The sequence below is a fragment of the Ixodes scapularis genome, unplaced genomic scaffold, assembly GCF_016920785.2.
Source record: "Ixodes scapularis isolate PalLabHiFi unplaced genomic scaffold, ASM1692078v2 PGA_scaffold13__105_contigs__length_92229423, whole genome shotgun sequence".
Classification (NCBI taxonomy): Eukaryota; Metazoa; Arthropoda; class Arachnida; order Ixodida; family Ixodidae; genus Ixodes; species Ixodes scapularis.
In genome coordinates this window covers 16,441,663-16,466,488 of record NW_024609839.1, presented here as the reverse complement: position 1 = coordinate 16,466,488, position 24,826 = coordinate 16,441,663, and the positions used below count along the sequence as shown (strand labels likewise).

Here is a 24,826-nt window from a genome sequence, read left to right as displayed (position 1 = left end):
AGTCATTGACAGCCTCAGAAACGCAGGGCGTGACCCCGCCCCGAGCATCTCATTACCGCTCCGCAGCCAATGAAATTGCGTGCATTAGCCGGTAAGAGCGCCCAAGAACCTGTCAAAATGCACGAAGCGTGAGGCCACACCCTTCGTTTCTTACTGTCAGTGGCTTTAATTAAAACTGATGAAGTAACTGTAATGGGCCCTTTTCAAGGAGGAATTGGTGGCGGAATGTGTTAGCGCGCCGCCGCTCTGATTAGATGCAGAGAAAGCTCGATCTGCAGAACCCAGGGCCCCTGGGCTCAATCATCACGCCTGCCGGTTTCTATCTCGACGACCATTGTACTGGCGTGCGGTCGTGTATCACTACTGCGTGATGCAAAGTTAAAGACCCTAGCCCACAGGTGGAACTTCACTTTGGAACGTTTCTTATCTACATCGCTGACACCAGGCCCCACTGGGACTGGTGATTTTCACCTTTGATAAGCTTACACACATTACAATAACAAAAACCCAGAGACTGCGAGTAAAGGCCCGTTCACACTGTTGCAACCGAGTACGACTGAGAGAGACAAGACCGGTTTTTAAGCCTCTTGCGATCTCTTAGGACCAGCTCCGCTGCATCGCGTCCGGTCCTAAGAAGTCGCAAAAGGCTTAAAAACCGGTCTGGTCTCTCTGGGTCTTTCTCGGTCGCAAGAGTGTGAACGGCGCTTGAAAACCACGCGTACACTACAAAAGGTCTCGGTAAAGGACGTTCTAAATCTAGTGTATCGTCGTTTTCACCCGCAATTGCGATTTTTTTTTGTCGTGCGTGCTTAATATTTCTTAGCTCGTTTGCGCCCTTACCTTCAGTACATGCTTTACATTTACTTTACTCTCTTAATAAGTGCGCGCCATATAGTAGCTACAGCAATTTGGTTAGTTGGCCTAGTTAGTTCATAGTATCAGAGCGCCGAAAACGACGAGGACTAAGTAATACTCCCCAATACTCCTTGTCCTTCATACTTCGTCGTGGTTCGTTTTGTTTTCGGCGCTTCCATAGTTTTAATCTCTGCTGTGGCAATTAGTTTGCTTCGCCGCAGTTTTATTACGTCCTCGAAGCATATATTGGAGATTTTAATACTGCGTTATTGTTTGACGAAGGCTTGGATCCAAACACACGCTTCGTTGCTAAGAAATGTCGTCCAATGTTGATGGACGCAATTCTGGAAAACGTCGATTATGTCTATTAGTTGCATATTCCGTAAATAAATACTATATAGGTTACGGTAAAGTGTTAGTAATTGTAACTGTAGCTTAATTACATTTTCGTGTAGCTTTTAACGTAGTTGCAATTGCCTTCCGAAATGCTCAAGCTCTCATTGCGTGGTGGCGCTGTTGTTCACGCAAAATTTTCAGCTGTGAGGCTTTTATAGGATACCGCATTGAGACCTGTTTTGAGTAGTGAGCGAAATAGTGCGTATATGTGAACAAGCGAATTTTCGGCAACTGAACGCCGCGTCGGTACTCAGATCTCGTAAAAACGTTCTTGATGCGATATATTACAATTGCATTGTAATGTGGTCATATTTTTGTTACCTTAACTTTAACCAGTTACAATCTTAAGCACGCCACTCTAACTGTAACTTCATTCAATTTCAACTCATGTTACTCTAACTCTAACTTAATTTCATTTCAACTCATGTCAGCGCACCTGTGACTAAGTTAGATTTCAACTCGTGTAGCTGTAACTTCATTACATTTCAACTCACGTAATTGGAACCGTAACTTCATTTCATCTTAACTCATGTAATTGTAGCTTCACATTTATTACATTTCAACTCTTGTAACTCTAACTACCGTATATTCCGGGCTATATTCCGCGCCCGGTGTATGGTCCGCCAAAATCAATTTAGGCCGAAAAAAAAGTGTTTCTCAGATAGACTCTACCTGCTGCATATTCCGCACTTAAAGCTCAATCACACTGGAAGCGGATCCGCGTTCGCAAAGCGGTTGCGAACGCTGTTGTATAAACATCCAGTACAATTGCACGCGCACTCGACAAGGAAGCGCCAGCGGTCCGGACAAGATGACAAGATCCAGTACAATTGCACGCGCACTTGATGTCATCGAGTGCGCGTGCAATCGTACTGGATCCTTATACAACAGCGTTCGCAACCGCTTTGCGAACGCGGATCCACTTCCAGTGTAAATGAGCGGTTAGTGCCTAGTCCGAAAATGAAAATTATCATACACAGCACGCATCGACAAATGTGTGCTGTATTAGGTCACAAAGAAGCATAAATCAACACGAACATACTTCGTTATCCTTAAAATCATCCACGTCTTGTCACAGTGAACGACCTAGACAAAACGCTGACTATAGCCCGGAAAATACGTTAATTTCATTTCAACCAGTGTTGGCGGTAACGCGTTAGTAGGAACAGAGTGACCGGTCACGCGTTACTTCTTGGTAATGTAGTAAAGTAGAGTTACATTTTTCAAAAGTGCAAAGCGTAACGTACTAACGTTACTTATTTCAATTCATGGGTAATGTACTCACGTTACTCGTTACATATTCTTCCCAAGACAAAAAAAAAAAAAAGAAATACGTTTCAGGTTTTTCCGTTTCTAGGTTCCAAAGCGCCAGAATGTTTTTTTTTTTTTCTGTTTATTTTTGCCTTTTTTTGTGGCTATTGAGGTTAACTGTAGAAAAGCTATGGTAATTATGGTAAATTTCTGGATAGACACGTTTCTTGAAATCTGCCGCTTATGCTGCATACCTGTAACGTCAAAAACAGTAAAACATGTTAACTCATAATATGAACAGTAACGCAAAACTAACATGCGTTACCTTTATCGGCAACGGTAAAGCGTCCCTTTTATTTCGAGGTAACGTAGGTCGATAACGCGTTCCTTTATTTTGCAAATGACTAATAAAGCATTTCGTTACTTTTTTTTTCCAAGAACGCATGGCACAGAACACTAATATAAGCCAATGTAACTGTAACTGTAACTCGGTTATATGCACTCATTTAACTGAAACTTAATGATGCGCACTCACGTAACTTAATTACATTTCACGGCAAACTTCTTACAGCTCCGAAACCGTGTGAGTTCTCACGTAACTTTCGAGGAGGGCGTAGCGAGGCGCGGAACAACAGTCACGTGACAGAATCGCGACGCTGTATTGGCTGGGGTGGCTCGTAGGCGTCCACCGCGGTCCGTCGCGAGGTGAAATACGGAGAAGAGTTGCAGCCCCCGGTCCGACGCTCGCGTGCCGGGGACCGCGAGGTCCGCTCGACTGTGAGGCTGGCTGTCAGCGGAGACGGCGCCGGCGGCGTGTCTCGGCTTCCCCGTCTTTCTCCGCCGTTGAGCGATCATGGAGCTTTGTGTTGTGACCGTCGGGGGACAGTGTCGGTCCTTCTTCCCTTCCTCCTCAGATGTCCGCTTGGACCATCCCCCTCGCGTTGGGCTTTGTTTCTGTCGCTGGAAGAAAAACAAAATCGCGTGATGGGTTTGTAATTTCCGAAGCCTTTAAAGAATGTATGAATTATATTAAAATTGCTTCTGCCGCGCTCACACTAATCATACAAAAGACGGTGGGCAGACACTCTCTGCTGCGTGCTTCCTCTATTTATTACTTCACGGTGATTACACAAAAACGGTCTTCAAACATGTCCCAGCATTGGAATAAGCAGCAAGACATTCTTAAAGGGAAATTGAAGCGGTTTTTCATTCGAGCAAAAACGCTGAAATCGTCTTCATTTGGCCTCCAGCATCAGGAATATCGAGATTATTATTATTATTATTATTATTATTATTTTCAATTTCGTGCACAGAGGCCAACGTTACTAGATTCCCTCAGTTGTGGAACTCCCGCGGAGGGGGTAGCCCCCCTCACTCACTTCAATCCGCCAGCCGTCGTTCGAAGCGCCATCTATATTTTCGTTTCATAACTGTGTGTTCCAAAGAGCACAGCTGAGGCGACAAATGGCGATCACAACACCGCCATTTCTCCCGCAGCGGTCACTCGAGGAACTGCACGTGACATCTACAGGGTGATTCAAGGAGACGCCAGGCTCTTTAAATCGACCGCAAAATTCGGTTTCTTAACCTATCGCGCTGCGACTTTGTGCAGCCTTGCCCACAGATGGTGTTTCTTTTTTTTTTTTTTGTAAAATTTGCAAAGAGCGAATTTACCTGAGGAAAAAGTAAAGAAATAAAAAGGCTTAGCTCCTATGGAAACGCAGCGACGCCACCGGTCTTCAAACAACACGGCGCCATTTCGCACGGAAGACAAGAGATGGCGGAACGAACGCCACCAACGAACGAGCATACGGCACCGAGAGCTGGCGTCTTAGCAGATGATATTTTCGACTTAAAAGCGGCGCGCGTTCCTCAGGCAGCGACAGCCGCCAAAACAAAAACAGGCACGGTAACAACAAGGAACTGCAGTTCCTTGTCTGCTAAAGACGCCGGCTCTCGGCGTCGTACGCTCGTTCGTTGGCGGCAGTTGGCGTCGCGATCGCTTGCGCCATCTCTTGTCTCCCGTGCAAAACGGTGCCGTGTTCTTTCAAGACCGGTGGCGTCGCTGCGTCTCCACAGGAGCTAAGCCTTTTTTTCTTTACTTTTTCCTCAGGTAGATTCGCTCTTTACAAATTAAAAAAAAAAAAAATCACCATCTGTGTGCAACGCTGCACAAAGTCGTAGCGCGATAGGTTAAGAAACCGAATTTTGCGGTCAATTTAAAGAGCCTGGCGTCTCCTTGAATCACCCTGTATTTTGGCTTCCATCGGCCATTTCGGAGCCGAAACAGATACGGTGGAAAGGGGTGCCACCAGACTTGTGCCCGTTACTCCAAAAAAAAGTAATTATTGCAATTACAATTACATGGCCTGAAAAGTAGTGGATTACCGTTACAAATTACTCCCGGTAAAAAATAACGAATTAATTACTTCGTTACTTTACTCAATTACTTTTGCGTTACTTCAAAGAAACACGCAAAATACCTGCAATATCTACTGCGTGTTTGTGGGGGGAATTTCGGGCCTCATCAATAATAAAACAGATTGAGAACTATGTTTGTCTGATTATTTTAGGATAATAATTTTAGGAGGATGGATTTATAAAGCTGTAAAGGACTGGAACAGGTGTTCGATATGAACGAATCTAGCGTTGTTCACCCGGGACAGAACTGAATCCCATGAACATGCGGCGAATGCACACGGGCGACGGAGGCACGTACACCATTCGAAATATGGCATCGACAAACTTTAGAACACGACTCTCTGAAGATGTGGTTTTTCTATGGTTGCTGCAGATTGCCTAAATAGGGGCTGGTTTAGCCACTAAAACCAACTGGCTGTGAGACCTACATGCGGTACTTGTGTTTGGGCAGATTTCAAAGAGTCCCGCGTGTTAAAGGTTGTTATCCGGCTTTGACCGACTTCATCTTTTTTCTTCATCATCAAACTAATCAAAACTGAAACTTCACACGAAATATTAATCCACAATCCTTCGGCTAAGCTGAAAGAGTATATTAAAAAAAAAAAACAATTATCAGTGAACGACAAGCTTCAATGTATCTCACGTGTTTACTGCCGCCTTACGCTGCCTTAACTCCCGTGTCCAAGTCAGCCACTGTTTATTCCCAGAAAACTCGGGCTGTGTTCCTTTTCCCTAAAATGTCGAAGTAAGTTCCCGTAGGCACAATCCGCTGACGAAAACCCCAACATTCTCGTTTCTAGGAATATGGGTTCAGCTTCGATGTCCCAAGCCATTTTTGCTCTGCTCCCCGGCCACCTTATCGCCTGTTGTCTAAAGTTACTGCTTGAACTGACAGTAGTGTTGATGCTACTTTTTTTTCTGTTCCAATGAGCTGCCGCCATCACTTCCCTTATGTTTGTGCCTTACGCATCCGCTAGTGCGAAGTCACGTGGCAGAAGCCACAAAGCTGGTTGGTCCAGCCAGTATTTAGCTTTCAGAGCGCTGTCAAAAAGGAACAGAATCAAGGTTTCGTTACAATTTTTTTTTTGTCTGCGGGGTGGGTGTGTGTAGGCAGAACATCGACAAGCAAAGGACGGTCTCATGTGACAAAAAAAAAAATGCTGATTGGTTTTTAGGGGACAACACGCAGGGTGTGGGGCGGAAAGGAGGGGGGTGGGGGTGGGGGGGGGGGGGGTGAGCGGACATATGCACCACTGTCACAGTGTTGACGCTCGTACTCTTGACGACCCCCACGCGACGGTTTTATGGGCTATTAGTTTTCTGCTCTTTCGTGCGCTCGAAGCAGTCCGTTCGTTTTCAAGTCGAAGCTTGTTGCCTTCATGTAGACAGTCGAATCCTCCCAGCCTGGCTGACCGTACGAACGAGTAGTCCAGAAACGGGCTCTGGCTGCTGTCGCGGTTTCCGTGAATTCCTTTCCCTCGTCAGCACTCTCTTCGCGAGCGAACCCCCGTCTTGTGTTACCATGCTAAAAGCGCGAAGGCCGTTGCATCGCCCTTCTTCCACACTATTTTTCCCTTTGACGGGACGGAAGAATTGTAACGAGTAATTTCAGTAACGCGTTACTGAAAAAGTAAGAAAATTAGATTATAAATTACATTTTCGAAAAAGTAACGGATTAATTACAAAATTACCAGAAAAGTAATTAATTACAAATAATTCCGTTACTTGTAACGGATTACTTCCAAGTCTGGGTGCCACCCCCGATGCCCCAACGGACGCACCGCGGGATGCTACCGAAGTTAAGATGCGCCTAGGTCGGGACGCGCTACCTGAAATCACCGCTGAGGCATGGTTGTATAAAAACAATATTAATTGTACCGCAAAACTTTGCAAACTAAAGATGTTAGAAAACATCACGCGCCCTCATTTTGTACTAAACTCTAATAAAAGTTACTACAAAAAGACCTTTTTCCGTTAGTTTTTACGTTTCTAGTAACGTTGAAACGTACGTATGCCGATTCAGTTGCCAAAGCAGCCGTCTGGCGGCGCGTCGAGCGACACCGGGTGAATTGTGGTGAGTGAGGGGGTACTGTTCGTGCATGCAGCGTCTATGAGCAGTTCCGTAACTGAGCTAATCTAATGACGTTGACGGAGGCTGCTGAAAATCATTTTTAAAGTACCGCTGAAACCCACCCTTCCTGAACCCTTACGTCATCAAAGGATTTGGAATCTCCGCCCTCGCGCATCTTCAGCGCACAGGAATCCTTTGGACGTGCTCTCTTGCTATTTCCAAAAAAATTATCAGAGAAAGACGTCACGACTGATGTCAGTGCGGGGAAATACACCTGGCAAGCTTGCGATTGCACGCGCTTGGCGTCAAACATTCAAGATGCAACGGCCGATCGGAGTTTTTTTTTTTGTATTTTCTCGATAAGGATCGATTCCTGGGCGAGTTGGTGAGAGTTCATGTTGGAAAATAGCGCGACTAGGACGAGGACACACAGAGACGAAGAGAATGCAAGACAAAGCGCTGACTATGAACTGGTTCGTTATTACAACATACGGAAGAATGACAATGAAATGAAAAACATGGAGTCAAATGTTCGCGCGCTTGCTTGGCGCCTCGTGGAATATGCCCCTTTCTTCTTTTTTTCTTTTCATCTGATTGTAGACTGGTGTTCTTCTTCTTTCCTCAGGAGCTCAGGAGAACTTCATCTCGCTGGGAGTCATACAGTCATAATCCAAGACAGCGCAGAGCTGTCTTGGATCGGTTATATCGAGCAGACTGGCCAGTGCTTAAAGGAGCGGTGCAACGACATTCAGTTGGAATGTTTTTCACTTAACACAAGCTTACTGGCACTAGTGGGACTCAAGGATCCTCGCACGCAACGACACTGGCCAAACAACTCATTTGTTGCGGTGTAATTTGAAGGACAAAAGCGATCATTTTCATTCAATCTCTCCTTTGCAAAATTTGATGACGTAACGTGGGGATCGCAGTTCACCCAAGTGACGATATTTGAATGCGGTTCATAGATTGGACCTGAGCATTGCGTGGGCACTCGACTTGGGCTCGTGATAATTGCTAGCTCGAGAAGCATTCGGGTAGTGGCCCGTGTCCAATCGCTGCAACGACGACAGTGAGCCGAGCCATAACAATGTCTGGAACTCAGCGCGTGTCCTGTGCTTTGCCAACCCCAGCGCGTGGCTATGATCAACATTGGCGGCATATAATCGGCTCCAGATCACGTGGCCGCTTGTTCTGGCTGCGAGTTGAGGGGATGAACGCTGCTCGTTTTTCTTTAATTTTTTTCTAGGACTCCTATTGCGTGGGGTGAAAAACGAACGCGTGTTTCATAGGTCCTTAACGTTAGGGATCCGTTTTAAGGGGTATTTGCGCCAAGTACAAAAATTGTTGCATCGCCCCTTTAAACATCCGACTAAGAGAGCACCACAGCTCCTTGAAAGGCACCGCTAATTTACATCTAGCGATGCATCGCAGAGATTGCGGTTGCGAACCACAGTTCGAAAACACCAGCATAATATTTCAACACCACGACCAAACAAGTCGAGAGATGGTAGAGGCCTACAACATCATGAAGAGCAACAGTTCGTGTGTGAGCCAACCTTCGGTGACTATGACTCCCAGCGAGATGAAGTTTTTGGATTCAGGGTGTCTTGCATTGATGAAGAAGACTCTTCACTTGTTCTGGGCAACTCGGGCCAGTCGGATGCTTGCACTGCAGCTTTGGCACTATAATAATCGACTGCATATTCCTTGGCATAATTTCTCGTCTTTTTTTCTTGCTGCCATTTAGAACAGGATGTTGATGTAGCCGAGTGAGCGGCTCCGCAGTTTACACACTTCTCTTGAGCAGTGCAGGAGTCGCTATCCTCGTGCATGTAAAGGCCCGTTCACACTCTTGCGACCGAGTACGACTGAGAGAGACGAGATCTCTTACAACTTCTTAAATGTTTCTAGAATGAGGGAACATACTGACATTTTTATAATGCAATTAAATGCAAAGGGGCAAGCGAGCTGGACAATAATGATGAAAATAATCCCTGGAGAAGGGGAACAAGAGGGACAAGGGACAAACATAATGTTTATGTTTGTCCCTTGTCCCTCTTGTTCCCCTTCTCCAGGGATTATTTTCATCATACTGACATTGTGGCGCCATCTATGCGGAGACCCTGGAACTGCATTTCACAAGAGCGAAGGTTTTGCGGGATTTTCGAGGTCAAATGTGCGTAATACCCATAGAAAGGCGCGTTTATAACATTGTCAAAAATTTTTCGAGCCAAGAAAGAAAGGATAATTCTCGAGAAATAAAAAAAAATATGCCGGACCGCCGAGTTTACACTGCTTCCCAATAGATGGCGCCAGTGTGTTTTCTGGTTTAACAAGTTTTAAGGAACCCAGGTTTAAGAGGTCGCAAGAGTGTGAACGGGCCTTTACCGCAGCGCTTGCACACAGGACTGTGTTTGCGGGAGGCCTCATGGTGTCCGTAGCGGCAGCACTTGCGGCATTGGACAGCTTTCTCTTGGAATGGAGTAACTGGATGCCGAACAAGACCACGGTAGACAAGGCTCGGCAGCGAAGATCCGCAGAAAGAGATCTTAATTACTTTTAGCGAGCCGTTGCAGACGTGCAACTCTGTTTTCAGGAGACCTTAAGTTGTTGGTGATCTCCTCGTGAGTCAGCTTAGTTTCCACATCTTTGATTACACCTGTGGCGCAGTGCTCCGCAGAGCTCTGTTTCTGGTTCCGCAGAGCTCTGTGCAGCGTAGCAATCCTCGCGTCGTCTGTCCATTTCTCAAGTCCACGGCAACGAGATTGAGGCGGCTGTTGTACCTGATCTCGGGGATGCATTCTGGGGACGTCTTCGCCAGAGTATTAGAGAGTCTCAGGCTGCTCAGTGACGTAATAACTTGATCCTGTTCGATTGGCGGAAATATAACAGTAAGTCCTTCGGCTACTACTGCAGTACTGCGGACTGTCTCAGCGCTTGGGCTGGAACTAGGGCTATTCTCTTTTCGTTTTTTCCTGGCGACATCAGTCCAATCAAAGTCGTCGAAATCGGACAGTTCTATGTCACTGGTTGGCACATTGACTCGCATTGAAGAGGTTGTAGCGTATTGCTGACCTGGAGTGATGTCCTCGGCGATATTCAAGGGTGTGTCCTTGTCTTCTGATTTAGCGATTGAGCTGCCACAGATGGAGAAAGGCAGAGTGTACTGATCCGTGGAGGCGGGATGACTGGAATGTGGCGAAGGTGGCGGTGGTCCAGTAGACATGGCCATTGACGATTCACGGACACCAGGGCAAGCCCCAGTACGGCAGACCACACATTGGAGAGGCGTTGGCAACGTACGAATAAAGTTAGAACGTTTCAGACCGTCTTATAATATAAAAATGTTGATCCAGAAGAGCGAGGTTCAAAAACGCAACGAACTTCGAATCACTTTCTCCTCTGTATTAGCATCGGTGTTAGTTTAGCTCATGTAATATTGCTTTGCTTTGTCACGAACTGTTTAAACATTTGTGGGGGACGGAAAAGCGATTCCTCTGATTTCAGATAACGCTTCAGATAACTGGCAACCATGATTTCAAGTCAAAATATAGGCAAGTGTCGTTCCTGTCAAGCGTAGCTTATTTAGTGGCACTAGCACTCACGAATAAGCCTACGAGCCTAGCTTGAACCTAAATATCAAGTTGGACGCTTATCGGTTTTGCTCTTCTGTGGATCAATTTGAGATGACAAAACTTCGTTTTACTTTTACACGAACTACGAGTGAAGGCCGTAAATATGAGTTCATAGTTATTGAATCTGTCCGATCTGTGATAGAGTCCCTACCTAAACGCTTCAATTACACGATAGTTTTTTTTTTTTTTTTTTTTTCTTAGCGCCGCTATTTTGGTGTTTGGCGCAAACCGGGCGCAACGGACGATTGCTAGAATTTGAAAATGCGACGCTTTGCGCTTTACATACGGCGTCATAAAGCTCAGGAGTATTGTTTTTTTTTTTGTTTTTTTACATTTACGCAGGACGAAATACCGTTTCCTGCAATTTAGAGTTCAAGCTTGAGATAACTGACAACAATCGTCCTAACCATCATGACGGCTGAACTGTGCTAACTCTAGCTTATTTAGTGGCTCTATATATGCTCGTTGTCAGATGAAAACAAAGGGACTTTTTGAGCATTACCAGGGGTGACATCGGCGCCAATTGCGCCTTTTTGATACAAACCCAATTTTCTGCGCCTAATTACGCCAAAAACGCGAAATCGCTCGAAATTGCGCCACATTGCTCCAAAACAACGCAAAAAAAAAAGAAGTTGGCGGCCACGCTAGACTTCCTGGGAAACGAGAGCTTGGTTGGCCACATTCAATCGCCTCGTAGTAAAGTACACGGCACGGGTACAAGGTGGCGCAAGGAACAGCCGGATTCGAAGGTTTCAGCTTCTATACCAATGATACGTGGTCTTTCCCCGATTGTCCTACTACTTTCCGCTGTCATTTGTGACTGCATGCTAACGGTGCGCTGTCACGCGGTCTTTCTGTCTGGCCGCGGGAGGTAGGATGCACAGGCTATTACGATGAGCCAACCTAAGTATCTCTTGTTCTGAGAGTAAACCTTTTCTTAAAAGTGCTATTGAGCGCCTCCATTGTGCAATTGTTCATTCGTGTCCGCAATCTCGTCAAAATGGACGGCATCGTCGCCGTGCATACTTTGGGTTATCACGCAAGTGCTTCCAGTGCGTGAGCAATCGAATGAATCGGTCACACACCCGTATTTAGCGTCCATGTGGTGCTCATAATTTTTCTACCAATCCACTATTTACCTTGTGACTCACTTTTGTGGGGAGTGTTTTTCTATCTGCACGTACTTTCTACGAGCGTCCGATCGCTGTCTGGTTCTAGTAAACCGTGCTTCCCTGTTCATGCTCTTGAATCACCGCTTTAAAATGTTTTTCACTACAATAGCGCTTTGGCACCAGTTCGTATGAGCTTGAGGTACCTGGTGCCCACCTAACTTTGCGGCGAGCCTGTGTTTCTGTCCTCATTTATGCGCATAAATCTCGTGTTTGGCTTTTCAGTTTTTCTTTCTTTTATATTTTATCTCGGTGCGTATCGGCGCGGATGACTTATTGGAACCAGGGTAAACAAAAATACCGATTAAAAAAGAAAAATTCGATTTATGTGATTTATATCTTTCTACGCTTTTACGATTTATATCAGATGTTTTATGATTTAAATTGCTGATAAGCTGCTCTAACATTTTATGCTCCTAATCTGCTCCAAACTGTAGACTTTTGTGCTTCGAAGTCCCTTCAAAATTCATAAACTGATGCTCCAAAACGAGAATATTGTGCTCCTGAGCTGCCCCAAAGTCCAGATTTTTCTGCTCCATATATTGCTCCAAAACCTGTTTGATCTGTCTCACCCCTGGCATTACTCATGCTGTACGCGAAGTCGTTCGTACATGATTTGGTTCTATGAAAGGAAGACGCGATGATTTTGGCATTTGAAACGTGTACGATTTGATAAAATAACATAAAGGTAATCTAATTCATTTTAATTCAACGAAGTAGGAGCATTGATAACGTTCTGCGAAAAGCGGACGTTTTTATACGTTTTTTTAGGCGAATAGTCGTATATAGTATGAGCAAACGTTCCACGTGCGGCAAGGCTTAAACAAAATATGTATTAAGCTCATATACTTTGCCGTGAAAAGCAAAAAAAGGCAATGTTTCGACTTAAAATATGGCTCGCTCATGAATACTATTCCAAAAAAAAATATTAAGTAAAAAAAAACTTGGTATTTTAAAAGTTGATCCTGTTTCCACGCCTTTGCTCTATATCTTGCTGCTGCTATTCTTCCGTTGACACTATCTGCTGCTTGTATAATCCTCGTTTCTGGCATATGAAAACAAAAGAAACAAAAAAAAAATGTCCACGAGCGAGTTTTGACGCAACAGTGAGTGTCGCAATGTTTAGGGGACTTCGCTCAATCTTCGTGTGGCAAGCTACAACCTGCTCCCGTATTTTCTGTTATTTAGAATTGTGGTTTGTATATTTCTTTGCCTTAGCGACACCATAATTCGATCAAAAGAATACTCCCAGCAAGTCTCTAAGAACATGTAAAATTTGAAGAGTTAAAAAAGAGAAAAAAGTGATGTCGTGTTGCATTTGGTCGAGCACTTCCAAGGAAAATTTACTTTCCTGGTTCACAAATTCTTACATCTCAAGGAGAACGACAAAGAAAAATCGTGTGCGCCTCTCACTATCTGATTAAAGTTACGAAAAAGCTAATATCGCGAGCAGTGCTACAAATAGCATATAAAATTTTGACCGCAAAAAAAAAACAAAAAAAAAACATCCTGCACTTTTTTTTTTTTTTGGCTTGAGCAACACATATGGTTGGCGTGCGACGAAAATGTCGACATCGGGTGTTTCTTTTCTGTTTTTTTTTTTTTTGCGCGCTCTCGGTTTGCCGGTTTTTTATGGTAGCTTAGATGTTGTTTGAGGTCGGCACTTATATGGAAGTTCGGTTTCATCCAAAAGTGGCTTCTGGCTGAAAATATAAACTGGGCAATTCGCTCTTCTTTGCTTGGAGATACGTGAAATGTATTCCGCCCGGTAGATTTGCTTGCACGTTGAAAAGAAGGAGCACCAAAAACCCAATACGTTCACTGACAGCGCAGATTCTCTTACGAAGCTAAAAAAAGAAGAGCTCTAAGCTTTTAATGACTACTTCTGAGTCCGGCACGTGTCAGTATCAAAACGTTTTTTGTTGCTGGCTCTCTATTCTCTCATTTATATATATTTTGCGTAGGCACACGTTTTTATAACTCTTTACACAAAAAAACAACGCTCGTGGGGTGGGCGTCGTAACCTAACCTTCGATGCAGGTGCTTTTAACGGTTCCTCGTCACCGCGCAATTTCAAGAACAAACGCTACCGTTCCCTTTCTGCCTCTGTTTCACAAAACTTGATAACGAAGTTTTGCGAACGGCATTGTGGACGTTTTCAACAATTCGATCCTCAGCATTTCGTCATCGAGCCTCGTGATTCCGGTGGAGACGTTAATGAAATGCGGCTCATACATTGGACGCGAGGACTGGGGGAATAGAGATTTTAGTATCGCGTATTGAAGCCGATGCAAGTGATGTGCGCCGTAGCGTTGCGTGCTCTATGCTTCGCATGATTGTCGTCGCCATGCGCCAATTCAAGACCGCAGTTCGGACTCCACCAACACGCAACGCTAGTACAAACGCAGGGTGCTTGCGTTCGCTCGTGTATATACATATATTTTTTTATTTTTTTTCTATGACGGTTGCTATGCTAAATTTCTATAGCGTTGACGAATGGACTAGTTAGTAGCTAAATTCAACGGGTAGCGAACATCGCAGGGACACAACAGAGTAGAAGACGGAATACAAACAGGGCGTGGACTCGGAAAGCGCTAGACTTGAAGGAGCTCGTGCCAGTAGTTGTTCTTTTTTCTTGGATGCGGTTTTTTGTTGTAGTATGCTGAAACGATTTACTTTAGTTTTTTTGTCAGGGAAACCAACATGTCATATTTCAACGTGACAACTGTCATACGAAAACGGTCTATGCGCAAGACTTCAAGTCACTAATTTCGGCTGGTGACAGTCAATGTCTCGGCACGCGTTCGGTCGCGGCTTGTGCCTAATCAATGCTATGATGGGAATATCCAAACCTTACCGATGCGTGGAACTCAGCGCGTACCCTGTGCTTTGCCAACCACAGCGATGGATGTTATAAACATTGGCGGCATACGAGCGGCTGCATATCGCATGGCCAGTTGTGTTGGCAGCGAAATGAGGGGGTGAACGTTGCTCGTTGTGCGCGACATTTTTTACAGCGAAGCTGTTGATGGCTAAGGTCCACTGGATTTTTCGTGCGCGGCATCAGAAATGACGTCACGGCTTCGTGACGTCACAGCTAGTCACCAGACGTCAAGAAATATTCCCCGCTAAATTTAGCGGGGAAATTGACGTCACGTGACCTCATCACCAATTCAGTTTCCCTGCTACATTTAGCGGGGAAAATGACGTCACGACTTCATGTCACGTCACCCATGAACAAATCCAGTGGCAGGAGGAGAGAAGGACGAAACGAGGGGTGGAGGGAAGCGCAACGCCCTCTCTTTGTCGTCGTTCCAAGCGCTTGCATGACTAGTTTTCTTTCCTTCCGCCAGGTGGCGGTCCCGTCACGCGTGTCTAGTTTCCTCCGGCTCCTCGGGGCGGCGATAGTCCTCGACATGCCTTTGTGTACATTTTTTCACGATGATCACCGATCAAGAGTATAATTGTGTTCGTATTTTTGTTTAACATTCGGTGTCACGTCAGTGTCGTGAGATAAACAGCTTCGCTAGTCATTCACTTTCACAGAGCGGAATGGCTCATAGTTTTTTTTTCTGTACCTACCATTGCGTAATAAGAAAAAAATAACGCGTGTTTTACTTAATGAAAGGCAAGGAATTACTCAAAGTGGTGATCTTTCAAAGCGTTTCCCCTGGAGCGCCAGTTTTCTTCCTACGATAACGCCTCGGCACTTCCTGAGCTTCGAACGTGCGCGCACAGCCGAAGCATGGCTGAAGGCAACGAGGACATGCTATTAGCGGCGAGATGTTTCGGTGGCGCCCTCGTATGGTTCCCTCTCGTGACGTCATTACCTTGCGACAAGCAAGTTAGATGGTGTTTGTAATGAGGGTGGTGGAAGCTTGAAATCAGAGTGCTCTGAAACCAACACTGCCAACGCCGTCAAAATCGAAGTTCTTACATTACTCTTATTTCCGTCAGTGAGAAATCCTTTGTTGACATCATAGACAGCATTCGGCCAATCGTGGTAGGCCGAACACAGCGACGCATTTGATCGCTCACGTCGTCAGTACGGGTAGAAACTGGGGGAGAGGAGGAGGGGAGAGCGCGCGGAGACGCCATAGAACGCCGAGCTCGGACTGGAATGATGAGTGGTTGAAACGGATTCGAATGCCTAGCGCCAGTGTTCGGCGTTCCAGCGCGTTCGAAGAGCGAGTATACAGAGAAAAAGGCGGCTGCATTTGCGTCCACGCATTTCCCCCTCTCCCTCAGTTTGCACGTGCATTCTTTGTTTCACACGAAGTACGACCGCAGCCCACGACTTGATGGCGCAAAGTCAAGCTGCTTGAAAAGTGCATCGTCACGACGTCCGCCCGCTTTGCGCGTCTACACCGGCGCAGAAGTGTAGCCCCGAGCGCATTCGATTTGAAGGTGCAGCCGTGATTGGCTGCACCGCTCTGTTCAATTTACAAAAGTGTCCCACCATTTCTACACCTGGCGTACACTTTCTGCACTCGCTCTTTTCGATGGTGTAGGCGGGTGGGTGCCTGATAGCAGACGACAGCGCGAGGAGGACGTACATTTTTAATCGAATAGGTGACGGTAGCGCAGCGGAGCTGCACCAGCGTCCACACCGGCAGCGCCATTCGTACACCGGAGCTACACTGCCCGTGCCCTGCCCCAACACCTTCCTACATTTTTTTCTAAATCGAACGCGCCTAGTAGAAAACTGACTGAACCAATCACGCACAAAAAAAAAAAAAGCGCAGGATCACGCCCTATCATTGCGATTGGTTGGTTCAGCCGGTGTTGGCGAACGCACGCAGACGTCGATCGCCACGACTTTGCATATAGACCTTGCGCGAAAATCACCTTCGGCGCGCTGCCATCTTTTTATGCTGGGCTGTGGAACGCCTTCTAAGCATGCACTGTTCATCTACAGTGCCGTAAATGGGATTCTCTGCGCACGCGCCCACGGCTCAGTGACTCGGCATTTTTCGCCCGAGTGATAAGTGATACAAAGGTCTATGTGGAGAGCAAGTCGTCTGCTTCTTGCGCAGGAATTGCGATGACGTCAGAACGATGCCGAGCTATGATTGGCTTTGTTCGAAAGGACAGTGGGTAGACCTCAATGCTAGACGCCTTGAGGTCTATTCATTATTTTATTTTGTCAATCGGCCAATACGAGCTTGGCGTTCTGACATCATCATCGCAACCCCTGTGCAAGCAGCAGACGAATTTGCGCGGCGTATGCTTTTGGAGCTACTTCATTGGTCCTATCGGATCGCGGCATTGCCTGCGGTAGGACTTAAAGGGCCAATGAAATAAATTTTGGGCTCAAATAAATAATTTTAGATCGGGATTTTACTAATCGCGTATCGATTTAGTGGACCGAAAGAAAGAGGGTAGAGAGTCAAACGCCCGGTTTTTTGTACAAACCTTTGAAAAGATAGCGGACTATTTTGTAGCCCCTTTCATTCGAAAGCTTTCCGCCTTTTCACAGTGATACAACCGCGCTACCCAAAGCACGCCAGCCTACCACAGCTCACGCAGTGGGCACGAGCACTGCGTCTGTCGAACACTCGTCAACAATCGATTCGTAGACGAATATTTGAATTCGCGTTCGTGACCAAGTAGCGTCGATACGGCACTTAGCATCATCTTACTGGTGCCCAAGCACGAGGATTTCTCATTTCGCTTTTGATTTGAGGAGGAAAGCAAAGGGGGAAGAAGTAGAAGGATCAATTTCATGGCTCCTTTGATGTAAGAAGGTGCGTAAAAGCAAATACACACACAAACAAAATCCTTGCTGTTCTTCATTTCTTAGTGCAGAACGACTGCTAACCTGGTTCTGTTTTTATCGTGCATCACTCTGTGGTATATATCCACACAACCGCACTCTGGTACGATCCTCATCCAAAATACTTTGCTAGGAGAATGCAGGACACTCCACGAGAATACATGGAAAAACATGGAAACGAAGATCTGCGGTAAAATGCGTGGCGGCGGCCGCGGTACCGTTTCCTCATCTAAGACCAAGTTAACCGCACCGCATTCCGAGCCATTGCTTCCACATGCTCTGGCGGCGAGAGGAGGAGGGCGGGGGGAGGGAGGGAGGGGGGGGGGGGCGGAGAGGCGTCGCCAAACGAACCATTCCATTAGAGGTGGTTTGTGGTGCGGCCGTTGTTCTGTCTAATGCATTTAGAGAGACTGTCCTGTATTCCCCTAGTAAAGCATTTGCTCATCCACATCGAAATGATTTGTGGAGTGGAGATCGAGCCCAGGATCTCTGGGTTCCGCAGCGCGAGCTCTCGCTCAACGTGCTTCGAGCTTATCCACCAAGGCCGAAATCATGAGCCAGGAAATATTCCCACATATTTTTGGATCTATAATTGGCAGGTAATATATGACGTTAAAGCAATACTGTACTTAAAATTTGGGGTGCGATTATCTCGTAGTAGCAACTATAAGATATCTACATGCCATCCATGACGGTATTGCGAGAAATAATGTGGTAAAAATACATTTAAAGGAGAAAACTGCGTAAAACCGAATTTCGAGCTTCGTGACGTGGCAGTCCTCGAAGGAAGAGAAGGCTTAAGGCGAAGGTAGCTTGGCTACGTCACATCTCAAAGGCCGGCCGCGGTCCCAGTTGGATCGCGACATTCTTTTAAAGAAATACAGCGTTTTGTTTGAGATATCGTTATAGAGATGGCGTTTCTGGATCCGTACTGCTGGCTCAAACATTTCTCCGGCATTTTTGTTTTTAGGAAAAAGTATAATATCGGTTTAGCATATCCTTAAAACCAATGTTTCGCTATAATTTAGATAATCTTGACCAATATTCTAAGCCGGAGTCAATACCTCCGTGAGGCGCTTCGTCTAAGCTTTTGTTCGTCCAAGAGCTGCAAACTCTCTCCTCACGTTTTACGTCTACATGGATAAAGGCACGTTTTTCTCAGCAAGGGGGCGCGAGCGAGTCCACAGGTCGCACAACGTAATGGCGGAATAGATCGGTGCTTCAGCGTTCGCTATTCGTGATCGTAAATGTGGCGGTCCAGCATCGGATCATTCACGAGTCACGGTCATATATGCAAGCGCCTGTTAGCGTCTGTCCTATACATGCTAACCAAACGTCCGAGGAAGAAAGAATACACAAAAATAAAAGTGCAACTTGCGGCTTCGGTGCCCAAGCAAATGTAGTTTTTCAGCTTTTTTGTCCCTGTTGTTTTCTTTTATAGCGTCGGTGGGCAGAGCGGAAGAGCTGAACGAATCATAACGGAAACGCGACCGAAGAACATTCGAGCCAGGAGTGCTGCTCGATTTATGAGAGCTATTAGCCCCGAGAGCGAACACAATCGTCGCTGTGGTCGCCGCGCCCTGATTGCGTGAGGTGTACCGTGACGTCAGGGGAAGGACTCCGCTCCGAGATCTCGCATCCGGCTCGCTTCCCTGCACCGGTTCCCTGGTTCGGCGGTGTGTGCCGCAACCACTTCGAGGAGCGGGACCTCCTTTACCGGGTGCACAAGACGCTGGGTTAGGCCAATATTGACGTGCTTTCGCACATTTTATAATCCTGCTTGTCCCCCTTACCTTGATAATCGGGTTACGAATCCCGAAAGCAACGGCGGAGGCAATTCCGCCGATGAACCTTCCCGTCCGTCCACACGACACAAGGCAATCTTGCGAGTGGTCGGTGAACCGGAGGCGTTAGTGTTTCAGACGCTGGAGTTCTGTTCCTTGCATGTTCAGGATTTAGGAGAATACTACATCCCGCTTTGCAGGCATTTGAAATGGCATTTATATCGAGGGCCTCTGGGCGGTCAGCAAATTAGCTCGCGACACCACTCTGCATGCGCTGGTTTGCAGATGTCTTAAAGGCCCTGGATCTGAAGGCCTTTGAAATGCTCGTGGAACATGCATGGTTGTTTTGCATAAATGTAGCTTCTTCGTGAATTAATGATGTAGTTCATACACGTATGCAGGCATATTTTATTTTTGTAAAGAAGCACAATTACTGGAAATTAGTTCGTGGTAGCAGGAAAAACGGCCGAACTGCCCACAGTTGCCTGTATAAGATGTATGTAACTGCCCAAAATATGCAGAGCAATAGTATTGTAAATTGGAATTTTATACTCTTTCCAGACATTCTTTATTCATTCCAGCGTTGAGTATTCGGAAAATATACCGTCTAGTTTAAATTGTTATTTCCAATTAAAAGAGAGACTGCCGCAGGTCCCCAAAAGCTTCCTCAGCCTCCAAACTCCCTACAGCTGGCCTCTCTTACAACAGAGGAAAACAGGAGGAGCAGCGAGAATTCGAATGGCTATCCAGTGGTAGACGCTGCACCAGTAGCAGAAAATGTGGAATCTGTGAAGGGTGATAGTTTGCGTGAGAAAAGCTTCTGTTACTTTAGCTTCAAGACAGTATGATTTAGCTAGAATCTCAATTTTAGAGGCCAAGGTACTAACAACGGGCTACTGTCGCTTACGTTTGTAGAACATTACTTGAGGGATAATAGAAACAAGTTCACAGATACAACCAGTGGAGTCCATTGAAATACTATCCGAATCCAGCAAAGGCCAAATGCAAGCAATATACACAAATTTTTCTTCTTACTTTACTTTTCATCTGTACTTGGGTTGCCTCACTTGTGATTCTCTCTCCATGGCCCAGACTATATTTAACATGTTGCTCGAGCAGCATGCAGCTTTTCTGCTTCGGCGATCTTGTTTAAAAACATAAACAAAAACATAAAATAACTAAATAGTATACATAACCTGTCAATTCATTCAGATCATCAGTAGCACTGATTGTGTGAGATATAAATCTATTGTGATGGTCTAATTGTGGCACTATTTCTTCATTTTTATAAACCGGCTGCGATTCATGCGTTGCCTGCCCTGTAACCATGCCTGAAATGTTGGTTGAAGCTTCGCCTGCAGCTAGAGGCCACACCTCAATAAAGCCACATATGAAAATTTACACTTCCTACGAAAAGCACGCACAAAATATTAAATAGAAACGAGCGCGCCGACAGCAACCGTCGTCACAGCCTCCACAGGGCGAGCGGGTCGAGTCAGGGAAAACTTGTCCTCTCCGTGGCGTCACCCCGGTTCGCCGCAAGGGGGCGCCACGCGAACTTCTCGGGGCTAATAACGCGCGCTACCCTTTTTCAAAAGTGCGTACCCTTAAGTATACATGGTAATGCGTCGATTATTCGAAGGCTTCACATTTTAGGTATATACTTTGAGTACGCATTTGACACGGGTGCGGCGTCACCGTTTGGCGCCTGCGTGGGTCCAAATTTGTTCTACACGAGTTCTACGTCGGCGTTCGACCTAAACCGGGATGCAATTGCACGTTTCGCGCAGCAAGGTGCGCCCAAAATATGGCAGCTGCCAGTGGTGCCTGATAAAGTTTTGAAAAAAGTCATGTTCCTCGCAGACCGGGCTATCTCAAACTCGGCTCTCATATGTCGTACGAGAAAACTTCACCGAGTTCTTTAAACTTCCTTGAGTCCGCGCAACAGATAAAAGCCTTCCAATCCCTTCGTAGACGGGATGCAGTTCAGTAGGAGGCCAACTGCATCTTTCGTTTTCTTCCCCGCAGCAACGGAAATCGCTGTTAACTCCATCCCGCGTCAGCATCCAATGGCCACCTCCAAAGCAACGCCCGTAAAGTGAGTTAGTTTCAGGGGGAATGAAGCCATCGTAGGGGAATGCCTCATCAAGCATTTTACCCGATCAACTCTCAGTTATCTTCAGGAATCGTCAAAGTTTCGAGTATACAGTACGTCATGCTCTCGGACTTGGAGCTCTCCTGGGATCAGGGACACACGAAACGCGTTCCAATTCCGGTAACGATCACGGTGCCTGCACCTATATAACCAAGGCGAGGCGAAAGCGAACAGAAGCTCCTCGCCGAAACGGTTCACCGCCGTCAATTTTGCCTCACGGCACTTCGCCGGCGGAGATGTTAGGAGCCGGACGAAAAGGAAAGCAAAAAAAACGCGGGTCCCGTAGTGTGTCCCCGCTATGCGACGTATACGGCGGACCCTAGCTTTCCAATTTGCGCTTGCGAGTCTTCGTTCGGTTGTAAGTAGGGTGTCCTCCCTGAACTCAATCGGCCAGGGATGGTTCCCCCGAGTTGAACGAAAGGATGCCCTATCAAGCTCCTGCTTCCCCCGCGAAGCAGCTAGGGGCACTGCCGCTCTTACAGCCCTAGTGCACACTGGGGCTTCCTTCGCCGCCGAAGTTCGCGAAATCGCATTCGCTTTCAACGAAACCGTTGTCAAAAAAAGAAAAGCTCGCCTCTCTGAATATACTTTTTTTAATGTATTTGCGGACCTTATTTGGTCCTACTGTACGACCTAGCAAGCCCAAATGAGCGGCAACGAAGTAGTATTGACTTGTCTTTTTTTTTTTCCTCGGTTTTTGAGTGCAATTTATTTTGTAACTATATTCTCCGGTCTTTCTTTCCTTACTCCGAGAGTTTCGACTGCTCCTTGTCTCCCCTTTCCCCTACATTTTGTTTTTTGCTCCTCCCTCTTTTTTTCTTTTTTTATTGTACAATCTTCGTTTTTACAACTAAGCCTTTTCACTTTTTACAAAGATTGCTCATCGTTTTCTTTTTGCAGTTTCCTGCACTCCTGAGATCAGTTTCCAGGGAGAGACGGTGTCCTCAACGAGAAGGCTGCGCTGCAAGTACGTCTCTGTCTATCTTTTTATCCTCCCTTGCACTGTTCCCGCATCCGTCCTCCTCTTCCTCATCTTTTCCTTTTGGTACGATCATTTTGTTGTTTGACCCCGTTCGTACCGTTTCCGCTCCTTTAATTAGCTCGTCTCTCCGAGAATATTCCTCTTGCCTCGTGAGAAAAGAGCACCGGATTTGTTTTTATTCCGTTCTTTTCCTGTAGCGGTTCCTTCTTTACGCTGTCGCATTGTCTCTCTGCGTTTGCCTCATCATCGATCCAGTCCCTGGAGTAACAAACGCTAGACTCGTTTGTGACATTTGACGTGTTTACCTTCTTTCCATTCTCTCCATCTCTCTCGTAAACTAACGTTCACCTAACGATGGACCGCAGCGAAACGCTACGAGCAATCCCAGCCAATTCAACGCCGTGGACGTGTCGCACGACTCCGCGCGTCGATGCGCCCTTTCTGAGGGTCACGTGACACTCGCACAGTACAAAATTGGCCGGAACGGTTTCGTAGCGTCCGCTGCGGTCCACCATTCGGTGACAAAAGTGTTCGAGTTGTCCCGCTTTCTATGGAGTGTGGCGTTGCTGGAGTTCCTTTGTCTGCGAGTCGTCTCGTTGGTACTTGAGCACGCGTGGGGTTGTGTCTTTCTTCATCCGACGCATCCAGACTGCCTCCGGATAGAATCGGTTCTTGTCGTAACTCACGTTCTGCGGAGGTAGCAAAGAGTTGTTCTTCCGATGAGCCTCTCGATCGCGATGACGACTGTCAAGTACCGGTTATTTGGAAATGTAGAAAAAGAAGCATTTTTCTTCTTGTCGCAAAAAATGAAAACAGTTGCCGAACGCTCCGTCTAGCGGCGCACCTAGGATGTGGAAAGGGGAGAGGGGGGGTGCTGGGCAGACGAGTACTTCACGAGGAAGCTCTGAGTTAGGATAAGACAAAGGGTACCGCGGGCCGAAAGCTTTCTGCCCCACTAGTGCTGAGATACAACGGCCGGCCGGGCGTGGTTCGCATATTCTTCTACACTGCTATCCACCACAACATAAATTATCTCGACTCCCCTCTCCCTCCCCTCCGCTTTTCTGGATATAACATTTTTTTTTTTCTTTTTTCACTGCGCGGGCGGTAATAAACAAATTTGACGCTGGAACATTACATTCCAGTTGATAGAGTGGGCAGAGTGGGTCAGTAAGAAACCAACGGAAAAGAGAAAAGAAACTCATGCCAATAAAATTGCACCGATGTCTAAAGTCAGCTTATTGGTTAGAGACCATCGTTCCGAAACGAGGGCAAAGTTTGAACACCGCAACTACCAGTTCCGGCTCGACGTTGAGCAGCGACCTGCACTTTGTCACTTTGTTTTCACCGATGTCACTTTCAAATTGTTTCTGCTGCAGTTGGTAGTCGCATATGAGAAATTCCGATACTTATTTTAACCAATAAAACATTGAATCTGTGTTCCTGTTCACTCTGAGCAACACTCCAAGTGTCGTCTGCTGTCGGCGCAATTTTTACGCTCGTATTGCTGTGCTGCGATCACGGCCAGCAATGGAATTGCCTCGGTAAGACGGCACATTTACTATTACAGTATGTACACACTTGGCCCGATTGTAGCCACCGGATTGTGGCGCCGACGAATTTGGGTTGTTCGAAACGCTTCGCGCTGTCAGCACAGCTAAGGGGGCGGCGTTTTGAAATAATATAAAGCGTATGCCATCATGGTCCTGCCGCTTATCATGCTCAAATTATATTTTTTACTGGCGAAAGGGCAAACATTAACCGACAACCATGCTGAACCTCGAGAGGAGTCGGGATTCGCAAGCAGCCACGGAGCAGTAGCAGACGGAAACGCGTCTAAACCACACAAGAGCGTTAAAACAATACAGGTTCAAAAACGACTGTTTTAGATATTCTTTCTTCCCTCGGGCAATTCAAGAATGGAACGAGCTACCAAATGATGTCGTCGTTAACACAACTGTTGCTAATATTGTATCTGCTCTTGAATTCATACTTAATTGAGTTTTCATTCATAAATCTGCATCTTATATACATGTTTTGTACCCACTCCTACCATGGCTCCTTGACTGGAGCCAGCAGTATTCCTAAATAAATAAATAAATTAATTAATTAATTAATGCTTCAGCAGCGCCACCTAGTTGCGAAAAAATCGGACACGGTTTCGGACCCCCTCCAATGTACAGCGTCTATGGGAAGTTCCATATCTGAGTGGGTCTAGTAACGGTGGTATCAGCTAATGCGCTGATTCTAGCAAGCCGGCCCTGAATTTCCTCTCTTTCAAGAGCGCCGCCATGTTTTTGTATACTGAAGCCATCAACCTGTATTGGGCAG

At 46.2% G+C, this 24,826-nt stretch overlaps 1 protein-coding gene across 2 annotated transcripts in view; it reads left to right on the top strand.

Moving 5' to 3' along the window:
* The window catches only part of LOC8052780 (leucine-rich repeat, immunoglobulin-like domain and transmembrane domain-containing protein 3), a 298,248-nt gene that overhangs the window by 187,383 nt on the left and 86,039 nt on the right, over positions 1–24,826 (top strand). Inside the window, exon 3 of one of the 2 annotated variants that reach the window (XM_042289824.1) lies at positions 22,414–22,480. The exons of the other annotated variant lie outside the window; for it this stretch is intronic. The gene's annotated coding sequence lies outside the window, so the exon portion shown is untranslated. The remainder of the gene's footprint in view (positions 1–22,413; positions 22,481–24,826) is intronic. 2 annotated transcript variants of the gene reach the window in all.